Consider the following 14,234-nt stretch of genomic DNA (forward strand, 5'->3'; position numbering starts at 1 on the left):
ATTCTGGAATTCAACCCTTGAATAAACCTTTCCTTCTGAGCTTCATCTGTGGGCACCATATCAAAAGCAAAATTGGCCAACCCATTAAATCTATTAACATACTCGGTTACTGATGCCTTTCCCTGAACAAGATTCAGGAACTCATTCATCTTAGTAGTCTTAGCTGCATCACGATAGTTTCTTTCATTGAACAACTGCCTAAATTCTTTCCAATCCATCACAACAGTATCTCGTGTTTGAGACACTAATTCCCACCACGTCTGGGCATCATCCCACAATACATATGTAGCACAGATCACCCTATCGTGACCTACCAGCCCCATACTATCAAGAATGGAACTGATCATGCCCATCCATTGCTCAGCTCTGAATGGATCTAGGCCTCCCTCAAAGACTGGAGGGTAAAACTCCTGGAATCTTCCACAGAGGAACTCCCACCTGCTCTCAACCCTAGGCTGAGCCAAAACTGGTGCCACTCCTGGCATGATAAAGGAAGAGTTGCTTCCCAACAGATTATGCTATTGCTTCAAACACCTAATCTCTGCTTCCTGTCTCTGCAGTCTTGATTGCAAATCTGTAAACATTTGTTGAAAATTATGAGGGGCAGATGACGAACTCAACCCCTGACTGAAACTCCCAGCCTCTATATAACCACCACCAGGCCTCATTATCTTCCTTGGATATAAACCTGCTGATTGAATCTGCAGTCAATAACTTGACCCATTAATCATGATGAGCATATCAAGAGCTTTCCCCACGGGATCAATCATACCACACCACAATCACAACCCACTGCAGTGCTAAAAACATGCCTATGGCATTCATACACCAATCATAATCCTTGCTCTTCCAACATTCACACCATGCCCCCAACTCCAGCATGCAAATATCACAATTATATTTGTTCATGGAGCAGGTAATCATATGATCACATTCATATATATATATATATATTCAGGAAGCATGTAATCATATAGTCAAGAGCCAGGCTCTATCAGAATCTCATGCTCCCTAATACACTATGCATGTAAAGCATTTACATTTTATTTAAGCAGTTAAGCACATAACTACATAAATAGTTACCATTCCCTAAGTGAAGCAATCTTCAGTGACGAGTGTACATGCCCAACTTTTCTTCAGGAACCATAAACCTTGGCTCGCTCTGATACCAAATTGTAATGCCCTAAGCTCCAGGGACCATTACGGTGCACATTTTAAACAGTGCTAAACTCGCTAATCGAGTCATTTGGCCATAATCGTGTAACTAAGTATGATTAGCAGTTTAGGATTAAAAATTTTGGTTAAGATATAGCGTTTCACTAAAATGTTTACTGTTTACATTGGGATCCCAAAAATATAATTTAAAGGTTCATTACAAGAAAATATTTACAACCAGTTGATCTAAGCGGCAAAACAGGGTTTAACCCTAGTTCCTCTTACAACCCTCGTCCGTGGTGGTCGAGCAGCCGCATATGTACACATCGTCACCTAAACTCTCAAACTCAAGGATGGTCCAGCTTTCTTTTTCCTTTACCTGCACCACATAGCACCCGTGAGCCCAAGCCAAGCAAGAAAACTAAATATGCTCATGAACAGTCATATCATGTCATCAAATCACATCTGGCATGCCTAGCAAATATCGCTCTATTCAAGCATGCAAATAAATTCAGATAATGTTGGGGAATCTAGGATAAGAAATCCTACCCTCTTAATTGGATGACTATCAAGTCAATCCTAATCAGATGAGTGATTTAACACTAGTGGTTCCATTAACCATATTGAGTGACTGACAAGAAAGTCACCACGGGGCTCAGCATCCACAGCCATGCAAATGATGATCATTATGATCATACAGACCTTATAGCCCTGAACAGATGAGTGAATATCACTTTGTGGTTACGTTAACCATGAAGGAGCTTATAGCTCTAATCAGATAAGTGATTTAACACTTGAGGTTCTGGTAAACCATAATGAGTGACTGACGAGCAAGTCACTAGCTTAAACAAATGAGTGATTGATGGGTAAGTCATTAGCTTAAAAAAATGATTGACTGATGGGTAAGTCACTACGGTGCTCGGCACCCATAGCCATGTGACTAAACAGTCACCGGGGCTCGCTGGCCCTGGCTCTAAATGACTAGCCTTTGGCTAGACAAGCGCTTACAGTTTTCATCAAACTTGAGGTTGGTCCGGCATTAATTCTCATTTGAGTCATTCAATGCAGATGTTGATTAGATCTAATCTTTATCAGCTTACGTTAACACCCTAAGTCCATTCTTGAATTTTAAGTCAATACCAGGTGACCAGTGCTCAGTACTACTGCCGAACTTGACCAGTAGGTCACAGTTTCACAGTTAATACTAACACCATTGCTAATTCTGACTAGTTAGTCAGTGCCATGCACAAGTAAGCAATGCTACCAACCATATATCATATGTCAAATATCCAAATGTAAGGCATTCAGCATGCTTACTTAACAGTTGCTAGCATAATTATGATCATGCATAAACACAGAGACTCAGGCTCTGATCAATCTCATATTCAACATTCATGGCATGCCCTAATCACATGTTTCTCATGCATCACATGCATCACATTTAAACACTCGACATGCCTCAATAATAACCATGAACGTCACATATGGGGTGCAGTTTTCTTACCTTTGGTCCAAGCACAGGTTACCAATAAACACGCCACAAGCACGATCTTGATTCCAAGCTTCCAGTGATAACCTAGTCACAACCATTAACGGTGATCCAATGAGTTCAAGTTCTAAAACCAATCCTGGAACTAAGACCTAGCCTCTGGGACATTGAATCCCACTAAACCGGGTAGTAGGAACGATCCCGAGGCCTAAGGTTTGAGTTCTAATGCTCAAAACATCATTTTGGCCAAAAATGGCACCAAGCGTTGCGACTCCACTAACCAAGCGCCGTGACCCCCAGCCCTTTCAAAATCCTCCACCTGCTTCATCGAGCCTGGGCCGTGGTGCCCAAGAAGAGGGTCGCGTCCCAGCCACGAACCAGCAATTTTTCCCCGATTTTACCATTTTAAAACCTTCCAAAAACCTATCTAAACATCTCCAAATCCCAAAATCAAAGTTCCCAAACATCCCCATGATCCAAAACCCATAAAAACCAAGCTTCAATTAAATCAAAAACTCATCAAAACACAAAATCCAATTCAAGCTTAAAAAATTTAAAAACTTAGAACTTAAAACTTGAGTTACCTCTGATTGAGTTGTTCCCAACTAAATCCTCTGGCTAATAAGCTTCTAATATTCCCTAGGATCACTATGCCTCGATCCTCGCCTGAATCTGAGATCTAGAACTCAAGTTTCCTTAGAAAATGCGATCGGGAGACAAAAATGGAACTTTGAGGGAGAGAGAACTTACTGAACGTTCTTTTTATTTCTTAAAAGGTTACTTCAAGCTTATGTAGCCTCAAACAAAACCTAACGCTCGGGTCCCGAAAACATCCCAGGGCAAAATAGTCAAAACCTCCAAAATTTCCCCCTGATCTTACTAACTCCCAATTTATCATCAAATACTTATTCCCATTACCCAATAACTCGGTAATGTGCTAAATACCCCTTGACTCACTTCGAGTCAAGAATAAATCCTGTTGTGACTTTCCCACTAGCTTACCTCCTAGGATCGTCTCGTGCTGAGAGTAACCCTAGCGTAACCAAATAATATTAAAGCACCACACACATATCACCTATATGCCAAATATGCTCGAAATGGCCAAAATATGAAAATCACCCATTGAATCAGAAATGGGTTCACATGCATATTTAATACACCTAAACATGCATATAATCATTTAATAGCATAATAAATCAATTATGGCCCTCCCAGCCTCCTAATCAAGGTCCTAAACCTTATTAGGAAATTTGGGGCATTACATACACGTACTGAAGCTGCTCATTCATGACCTTCACAATATCAACCAATTCACGCATTTCCTCAGTCGACTGTTGAGGTGGTGCCTGAGAATGAGATTTTTGAGAGGGACGGGTTAACGATTTTCCCTTTAGTTTGCGACCAACTCATTGCTGGTGGCCCCGCCTTTCACCAAGAAATTGACTTAATATCTTCATTTGATCGACCGAGGAAGAATCATCAGTACCAGATTCAACTGTCTTTTGAGTCTCAGCTTCAAGAGTTGACTTCAACTTAACCTGTTTTAAAAAAATATTATAATACAAAAAAAATATAATTATGTGAATTGATAATAAAGTTAAACTTACATAATCTCGTTCAACATCCTCGTTGACAAAATTCTTATTCTTTTTTGTGCAGTGATACTCCTTCCATTCCTCAATGAGGTTTGGTCTCATTTCGTGCCTTGTGTTGTAGAGTACTTCATTTGGTCTCAGTTTATTTTGTTCTTCACTGAGCGTTTAATAAACTTTGGTCTCCTGAAAAACTCACAAATTTGTTTCCATTCATCGGCGTTGACATCTTTGGGTGGATTCTTTAGGACCTCGTCCCAATCATCTGGTCCTTTGTAGAACTTTTTGAAGTGAGTGTGCGTCTTACTTTTCCTATCTCAGTATCTCTCAGCCATCTCAGTATTGATACTGTCAATGAGGGGGGTATAATCTTGTCGCCCATTTATTTGATAGATGTGATACAATCAATAGAAAACATGTTAATCGTGATGGAATTATAATACAATTATTATTAAAGTAAATTCAAAAAAATTTACCTTTACTTTACTAATGGCATTGTCCTTATACCGTTTTGGGACACTCGTCCAATCCTGATAATATCCTAGAATCGCTGGTGTGAATTGGGGTGCCCAAAAGGTAGACAAAAGCAGCATGTTCCATTCCCACCACCTTGTACGTGATAAGGTCAACCACTATGGGTAGTGGATGTCCAACTTCTCACCTTCTATCATTTAAATCTTTCCCAGCAGAAGGCCCACGACCTTTTCTCTTTGGTGGAGCTACTGTATTGCTTTAAATAAGTGCATCTTATAATTTGGTATGTTGTATAATAAGGTTATATTAGAAATAAATTTTAAAATACCTGACTCGCAATTGAAGGGGATCGTAGTAGGATTTGGTTGATCTTGACCACCACCATCTCTGCCACGGTATGAAGCTACATCTGCTGACATCTTTAAACTAAATATGACCAAATTTGTTTGTTAAAATGAATATCAAATATATATTATTTATGGATATATAGTTGTAATGACCACATAAAATTCCAAAACATCCAAAACATAATAAATCCATAAATCATTCAACATTTATGATATATATTTATTTAAATAAAAAGTTTTTTTCAAATTAACATCTAGTGGTGAAACATGATTGGTGTTATCATCATCACTAAGGTCAACAAGTAAATCATCCTCATCATCTACTTATTCTACGCCTTTGACTTCTTCATCATCATTAATAAAATCATCGTTATCTTGAGCAGTTGAATAAGGTTGAGCGACGTTGCCTATGAATGTTGTTGGTTGATTAGATTGTTGAACAACCAACTCCCTGAGTTCAACACTCTATACGAAATTGGATGAGTTTGTGTCATGTACAACATCAATATCAGCAATCTGATCAGAAGTGTTCGAAATATCCCAAACTTGCCTATTGCGGATGCTCAAAGTTCAACACCGGTGAAGAGCCTGCATCTTACGCCTAAGGTCCCTGGGAGGTCCAAAGCAACCATATTTGAAGTCCATTTGAACCCTCAAATTAGTGCTCAAATTGACCCTGCTCCAAATGACCACGTCACCACGGGCACCCCAGACGTCTCGCAGGACTCGTCGCCATGCACTAGCCAAGGAGCCTCGCACCTCACGGGTGCATACGGCGCCTTGCGCCCCTGTGGCCCCGTTGACGGGTGAAGGTCTCGTGCGCCCCTGGTGTCCCACAACCGTCTTGCGTGCAACATCTTGGCACGCCCAGCAGCCTCGCGGGGGGCGTCTCGCGAGGGCCTCGCGCTTCAAGCCACGCCTCGCCAAGAGCGCCTCGCGTGTGGCATGCCACCTAGACGCCTCGCCTCGCACCCTTCAAGCTGTGCCTCGCCAAGGGCGCCTCGCGTGTGGGCATGCCACCTAGGCGCTTTGCCTCGCGAGAGGCACCTTGCAAGGGCCTCGCACCCTTCAAGCCGTGCCTCGCGTGTGGGCATGCCACCTAGGTGCTTCGCCTCGTGAGAGGCATCTCGCGAGGGCCTCGCACCCTTCAAGCCGTACCTCGCCAAGGGTGCCTCGCGTGTGGGCATGCCACCTAGGCGCTTCGCCTCGTGAGAGGCGTCTCGCGAGGGCCTCGCACCCTTCTACCCACGCCTCGATGGAGGCGACTCGCGGAGGCTTGCATCCCGCCTCCTCTTGGTACACTCAATCCTCCTAGGCCTCATCCGCACCACTAAGGGTCAACTCCCCAAAATTGGCCTCACAAGGGGGGTTCTATCTCCCCCCTTAAGATTAGCGCCACTTACTGGACACCACTATTACCGTGAGTCCAACAAGAGGTAAAATTATGGATCTCTCCAACGCACCAATAAGGGCGCGTTGGAGGTGTCTCACAGCAATGCACTACAGGTTTAGGGGAAGTACGGATACTAAGCCCATGTCAGACAAGTAGTGGCTGTACAAGCAAAGTACTTGCTATGGTCCACACCGGACAACCCCTGACACTCGTACTCAGTAAGTAGTGGAGACATCCCCACAGATTTTGACCACGTACGGGAGCCGACACCACTATATCTGGTACCACTCTCCTGATAGCGTACTTATGTACAAATTGGTCCCATGGACCACAATGTATCAGGGGCCATTAGAGCCCCTTATAAAGGGAACCTCTCCTCAACATTGAGGGGGGTTGGAAATTTTACTGTAGCAAGTGCACCACAGTGAATACAAACGGATTTCACCATTGTTCTTCTGCAATTGTTCTTGGAGCTTATACTTAGATTTCTAAAGCTTTTCTTTGGATAATCTTTACTTTGCACTTTTTCTAACTTAACTTAGTTGACGAGTTCTCACCGTCAACAGTTTGGCGCCGTCTGTGGGAACCTAAGTACCAAGCTACTGTTCTACCATTACTTCTGGCAAGAAGAAATGTCGAGACGTTCAAAGCGACTCAGGGAGCCATGAGAGGTGGAGGTCCACCTTACCGGAGTCTAGCTGAAGGCCTCCATGAAAGATCCTCCTCCACCCAGAGATGTGGAGCCCCCTAGGGACCCTGAGGTTCACGAGGGTGATAGAGAGGTCTCATCACAGGCCGTCCTGCCAGGAGAGAGTCCTCCAAGGGCACCACTGGGAAATGCCAATGAGTTCCCACCTCCTAAACCACCACAAGTACCGAACTCCGGCCGGCAGGACCCGAGCCCCTCGACGCATAGACAAGATAAACATCCCTGGGTCCATTCCGTGAGCTCGAGTTCAAAATCTCGATTCTACGAAGAGGAAATACGTGAGCTGCACCGTAAGAACCAAAGGTTGGAGACCACCCTGGAGAATATGCAAGAGGTACTAAATGGCTTGTTGCAAGGTAAGTCAAGCGTGACCCTGCCCAAGAGAAAAGAGAAAGGTCAGGAGGGGGCAGAGACCACCGTCCCGGTAGACGCTGGAAGGACTCGACACTCCACCAGTAACACCCCCCAAACGAAGCAACACGAACATCCTGAACCACCGAAGTAGGCCCAGAAACCAGAGCCGAAGACCAATGCTGCCCCTTGCAGTGATGACGAGGTCACCTCTAAAAGAGCACCCTCAAATTTACGGGAGGAGCTCAACAAAAAGAGGACAGGTAAAGGGACCACACCCCCTATGGCACCTCGAGAGGGCAGAGGAGAGGGCAGAGGAGAGGGCAGAGTTCCTTAACCCGTCCGCTTTAAGGAACTCCCTAAGCAAGAGGAGGCAGGACCTGGATACAGAAAGGAGGAGCCTACGAAGTAAGATCATCACCGCCTCTGGAGGTCAAGCTTTTGAGGAAGAGTTCGACCATGAGTCACCCTTCGTGAGGGAGATCGAAGCCATTCGGCTCCCTGCCAACTTTAAGGAACCCAATATGACCCCCTATGAAGGAAACACAGATCCAAACTACCACCTGGACACATTTAACGACCTGATGAAACTGAGGGGAATTGGCAGCGGGGTGAGATGTCATTGCTTCGCTGTCACCTTAAAAGGACATGCGTACAAATGGTTCAAAAGACTTAGACCGGGGTCCATCAGATCTTGGCAACAACTCTCTGATGAATTCCTCCAGCAGCACCACGCCGTGCGAGACTACACGATGCCAGGCACCAACCTCGTAAATGTGAAGCAAGGAGAAAACGAGAGTCTGAAGAGCTATATTCACTGGTTCAATATGGAGGCAGCTAAAGTAGGGAGCTTGACCCGCTGAGAGCTGAAAATGGCCATCACAGCTGGAGTATGCCCAGGAAGCAAGTTATGGGATAACATGCTCAAGAGGGAGGTCACAGACTTGGATGATTTCTATGAGCGGGCACAAAAATACATTCGCATGGAGGATGGTCACGAGAACCTCAAAGCCAGAAAAGGGTCGTCGCCCCTGAAACCTTCAGCCCGAGAAAACCCAAGCGGTGCAAAGAAGAAGGGGGTTTATGAGGGAACAAGAGATGATCGACCCCGGAAGCATAAACGATCTGAGGAGCGCCTATAGGGCCCCTACAACTTTTACACTGACCTCACCCATGCGAGGGAGCATATTTTCGTTGCGAACGAAAACCAGGTCCCTTTCAAAAGACCCCCACCAATGAAAAAAGACCGGTCTAAAAGAGACCCCAGCAGGTATTGCCAGTATCACAAGGATGTCGGTCACACCACTGCAGAATGCAACCATTTGAAGGTGGAAATTGAGGAGCTCATTCGCAGGGGACATTTGGGCAGATACATGCGCAAGGAGAACCAGAGACTAGAAGAAGGAGCATCCCCGCCGCGGGCGCGAGGGGTGGCCCCAGAAGTACAGGGAGAGGTCAGGACCATATTTGGAGGACCAGGATTCGGAGGCAATTCAAGGAAGGGACGAGACAAATACGCCAAGGAGGCTAGACGAAGTCCACCACCGTGCGTTTTAAGTCTGGAGCAATGCCCCTCGAAGAGTTTCAAGGGTGAGAAAGACTCAATAACTTTCACTGAAGAAGATGCGCAGGGGGTGCATTTCCCTCATAATGACCCCTTGGTGCTAACTGTCTAGCTTGCGAACATGAGAGTACATCGAGTCCTAGTGGATAATGGAAGCTCTGTGGACATCCTGCATCGCCCCGCTTTGGAGAAGATGGGACTGAGCGTCCGACACTTGAAACCCTGCAGTACCTCCCTTTACAGGTTCACAGGGGACTCGATACAACCCCTAGGTGCGATTGAATTAGCCCTCACCATGGGGGAACAACCCAAGAAAAACACCATAATGGAAAACTTTGTCGTGCTGGATTGCGCCTCAGCCTTCAACGCGGTATTAGTGAGACCCTCTCTGAGAGAATTGAAGGCAATAACTTCTGTGTATCACCTGGCTATGAAATTCCCAACCCCTGGGGGAGTAACATGCATGAAAGGGGAGTAGAAGGAAGTGAGGGAATGCTTTAACATGTCCCTCCGCACAGCCACAAAACCATCGGTGTCGATGGCAACGGTTGGTATGAAGGCGCGATCCACACGAGTTGGACCCACGAGTTGCAGAACACCTCGAGAAATGCTACCATTGGGGCTCCGGCCCCCGGTGCACAGAGGACCTATGTTTAGTTTGTTCCTTGTTATGTTATCATAGTGTCTAAGAATCAAAGAGGCTACCTAGGTAACCTCCCAATTAGATGTAACCCTTCTTTAAATATGCCGTTGTAAACCATATGCTATGAATGAAACTGTTTGCAACTTCACGTGTTATTTTTCTTCTCTATGCGAGCATCAACCAAAGTGCCTGCCGAAATAAATTTCACCAAACACTTGGGGGGCAGGACAGGAGGTAAAGACATACAACAACCAAAAAAAAAAGGACCCCCCAGCAAATAGGAGGATCCAAAAAAGGACCCCTTGCACCAGGATCCTAAAAAAGGACCCTCTATCAGGAGGATCCTAAAAAGGACCCTCTACCATGAGGATCGTAAAAAGGACCCTATGCACCAGGGAGATCCTAAAAAGGACCCTTTATCAGGAGGACCTTAAAAGGGACCATGATCCCAAAAGGACCCCTTGTATCAGGGCCTTAAGCGAAGTCCTTATATTTATAAAACAGGGAGGGGACCTTACAAGGCATCCCTTAGGTTCACAAGGATTAGCTACCCTTGTGAACATCAAGGAGGCCAAAGGGTCTTACAAAAAAAAAAAAAGAGTATAGTAACAACAATAATAAGTCTAGAGCGGCCACCAAGTCGTCTAGCCAAAAAGGGTCCCAAAAGAGACCCTTGCAAAAATAGTATTATGAATAACGACGAGAAGGATGCTTCTCGCAAAAAATAATAAGCGCACGCAAGAATATATAAAAGGATAGCTAGGACCCAAGGGGTCAAAATATCCTTATAAAAGTAATCAAGAGGCACCAAAAGAGGTCCCATTTATCCCTTTCACATGGGCTCCGAAGGACCTCCAGCCTGATAAATAAAAGAGGGGAACCCGCCAAACCCCATCATACAGGCTTAAAAGGGCCTCAAATGCAGTGGAATAAGAGATAAATAACCACACATGTATATATACATTAAAAAAAGGGAGTCTTGAGGACATGACAAGATTTACAAAAGAAAAATAGTAATGATAATGATATTACAAAGGCTCAAAAAAGAGCATACACCCATAGCAGGCTAGTTGACAAAAGTTATGAAATAACAACTTCAGGGCTTCCTGCCACAGGCGCTCCACACGGGTGCTCGAGCAACGACGTGCTCATCGAAAGAAGAAAAATCAAATTTGGGATCCTGCCTCCACACGCTGTAAAGGGCGCGGTCTATGGACCTGTACTCAATGGCAGTCTTCTCCGCCTCCAAGGAAGCAATTCTCTCTCGCGACGTGGCGACATCGGCCCTAGCAGCCTGGAGTTCGGCCTTGGTAGCCTTGACTTCGGCCTCTAAATAAGTAACTCTCTCCTGCGATGCTGCTGCGATAGCCTTGGTCCCCTGGAGTTCGCTCTCCAGACTAATAACTTGGCCCTGCAGCTTCGTGGCTTTGGCAACCACCTTCAACTTCCTTTTTGACGAGGCGACAAGTTTGGTCCGAACCCTCTTTATCTCAGTCTGGGTTTCCTCAAGCTCTCTCTCGAGCTCCTTGACCCGGGCCGTGAGACTATCCCTCTCAGCACTTGTTGCGGAGAGAATGTTAGCCGAGTCGGCAAACCGCTGAGCCACAATATGGGCCTGCATAAGAAAGTTAACAATAGAAATAATAAGTAACAAAAAAAAAGTATCTACATCTATATATAATAGGACCGACACAAGATGCATGAACTAACCCAAGCAGTGGTGCGCCTTAAGGTTTCCCTAAGGTCTGACAGAGCACAACTCCCAAGACTGTTCCAGTTAGGTTCAGGGAGGTCCGAGGCGAGTTGGGTGGACTGCCGCCCGTAGGTGGTCGACATACGATTCACCCAGGGCACCCCATCCAGGCCAGGGTCATCTGGCTGGATAAGGACAGACGACCCGCTCGCTGAAACGGGAGGGGGCGCATAAAAAGTGGAAAAGTGAGGCTCTAGTGGATTGGAGGGGGGCTCCGGAATATCGGCGTAGTAAGCCCCCGATGGACCAGGGTCAAGGGGAGCTTGAGTGAAAGCGTCATAGCCCTTAGGGTCGGGGCAAACAAAACACCCCGGGACGACCTGCTGGTCTTGAGAATGAGGGGCTATGTCCGGATCATAAGAGACACATGGAGGGCACCCCCCAGGAGATGAAGACAGCTGGTGAGGTCCCCCGCGTTCAAGGGGGGCTTCCTTCGGCTCTTCCTCGGCCTCATCGTCATTTGGGCAAGGCTCGGCCGATACTCCCTTCATCTTCTTGGACCCAGAGATGGTCCACAGCAACTTGGGGTCCGAGACAGGGGACAGTTTATGGAGGTTCAGAATTTTCACGGTGAATAAGTACACCGCCTTTTTCATAGCAGGGTCAGCGTTGAGGAACTTCCTCATATCTCTCACTTCCGGCCCGACAACTGTGGGTTCGGAAAATTGCTCTGCATAATACACGCCATGGTCGATATGAACGTAAGTCATGAAACAATAAGTTTCAAAAAAGTAAAAGAGAGAAAGTGATACTTAGGGTACTTACTGGGAGTGGCTCGGAAGTGCTCGCGGACAGAGAGGGGGCCTTGCACGAAGAAAAATTCCTGCTTCCAGGACCCTGGGTTGGACACCGAGCCCTCTATCAAAGAGGCCTCGCTGTTGGCTTTCTGTAAATAATAGAATCCCTTTGACTTGGGAGTGGGCATGAGGTTGTAGATGAAATGCACCTCTAGCGCCATAGGAGCGCGCTTCACCAGTTTCATAAACGCAACGAAAAGGCAGCTCAAAGTCAGCCAACCATTGGGTGCCAGCTAAAGCGGTGCCAGGTCAAAGTAGTTGAGGACCACAACAAAGAACGGGTGTAACGGGATGGTACCACCCGCTTTCAGGATGTGCTCACTGAGGGCCACAAAGCCGGTCCTAGGGCAGTCAGCCCGGCATGTCTCCAAAGGAGTGTGTAAAGCGTACTCCGGAGGAACGCGATAGTGATTCAAAATTTCCCTCAGTTTGTTTTTGGACACATGAGACACCAGTTTGGATGCCAGTAAAGGAGCATCATCCTGTTCGTTGGAAGCTACCTGTCGTCGTGCCCTCGGCATATCTGCAAAACCAAAAGAAAAAGGTGAGGAAGAGACAGGACACTTGACCCTCCATTTTTTCTTCCTAGCAAGAGTCTTCCACCGGGGGATCGGCTGCGGAAGCATTAGGCTAGGGAAGATCGAAATTAAGGGCTGAGGGGAAGCAGAAGCGGCCCCATGACACTCATCAGGCGAGGATGGGCTGGGGGGCTCAGGCAGAAGGTGCCCCTCCATAAATTCCAACTCCCTCTGCAACTCTAAATGGGTCACCCTAAGGCCTGCTACATGGTCAATAAGGTCAGGGGGGAAGGGTGTTCCGTCTCCTCTTAACGCCGAGTCAATTTCACTCTCCACCACCCAAATTTTACGCATAAGTTCAGCCATGTGCTCAAGGTGACGGATACGGGCCTGCCTTAAGGAGTCATAGTCTTGGTAAGGGTTTTCCTCAGGGGACTCTGAGTCTGAGGACAGGTCAACAAACTCAACTCTCGGAGGTATGTCGAACGGACCGTCCCTGGCCATGAGACCTCGTCCCGAAAGCAAAAAAGGGTTCACGTATAAATGAGGGGATGGCTACAAAACACAAAGAAATGGGCTTAAAACCTCTAGATGCAAATGCCCTAAATGACCCACTATAGGGTATAAAAAATAGGGGCATGCAACTAGGCAAACTCACTCCAAGCTCAGACCATGGTACCCCATCCCGAGTAATGCTAATTTGGACCCAATGAAAACAAGGGAAAAAGAGAATATACCTCAAGATGTAGAAATTAGAGGCTGTCGAGGCCAAAAAAGAGGTCGAGGGCCAAAAGCACTAGATGGTCGAAAATACGCGTCTGCAAAAATAGACAAAAAGGATGTATTAGCCTCCAAATAGACATACAAAAAATTAGCTCATATGTAAAAAAAAAAATGAAATGAAGGAAACTATGGAAAAAATGAGGATGTGGGGGATTGAACCCCTTACATCTTGAAAGAGGAAGGATTCTCAAAACCACTAAGCTAAGGAAGTAAGGTGAAAATAATAAGCCTTGCATGAAGGCCTATTTATAAGAATTAAGGAGAATAGGCTACAAGAACACCTAAAGGTCCTTTCTTAGACTGGGGGGCAAGTATGGATGCTCAAAGTTCAACACCGGTGAAGAGCCCGCATCTCACGCCTAAGGTCCCTGGGAGGTCCAAAGCAACCATATTTGAAGTCCATTTGAACCCTCAAATTAGTGCTCAAATCGACCCTGCTCCAAATGACCACTTCACCTCGGACACCCACGGGCACCCCAGACGTCTCGCAGGACTCGTCGCCATGCACCAGCCAAGGAGCCTTGCACCTCGCGGGTGCATACGGAGCCTTGCGCCCCTGTGGCCCCGCTGACGCGTGAGGGTCTCACGCGCCCCTGGTGTCCCACAACCGCCTCGCGTGCAACGTCTTGGCGCACCCAGCAGCCTCGCGGGGGGCGTCTCGCGAGG

The sequence above is a fragment of the Humulus lupulus genome, chromosome X, assembly GCF_963169125.1.
Source record: "Humulus lupulus chromosome X, drHumLupu1.1, whole genome shotgun sequence".
In the NCBI taxonomy this organism is placed as follows: domain Eukaryota; kingdom Viridiplantae; phylum Streptophyta; class Magnoliopsida; order Rosales; family Cannabaceae; genus Humulus; species Humulus lupulus.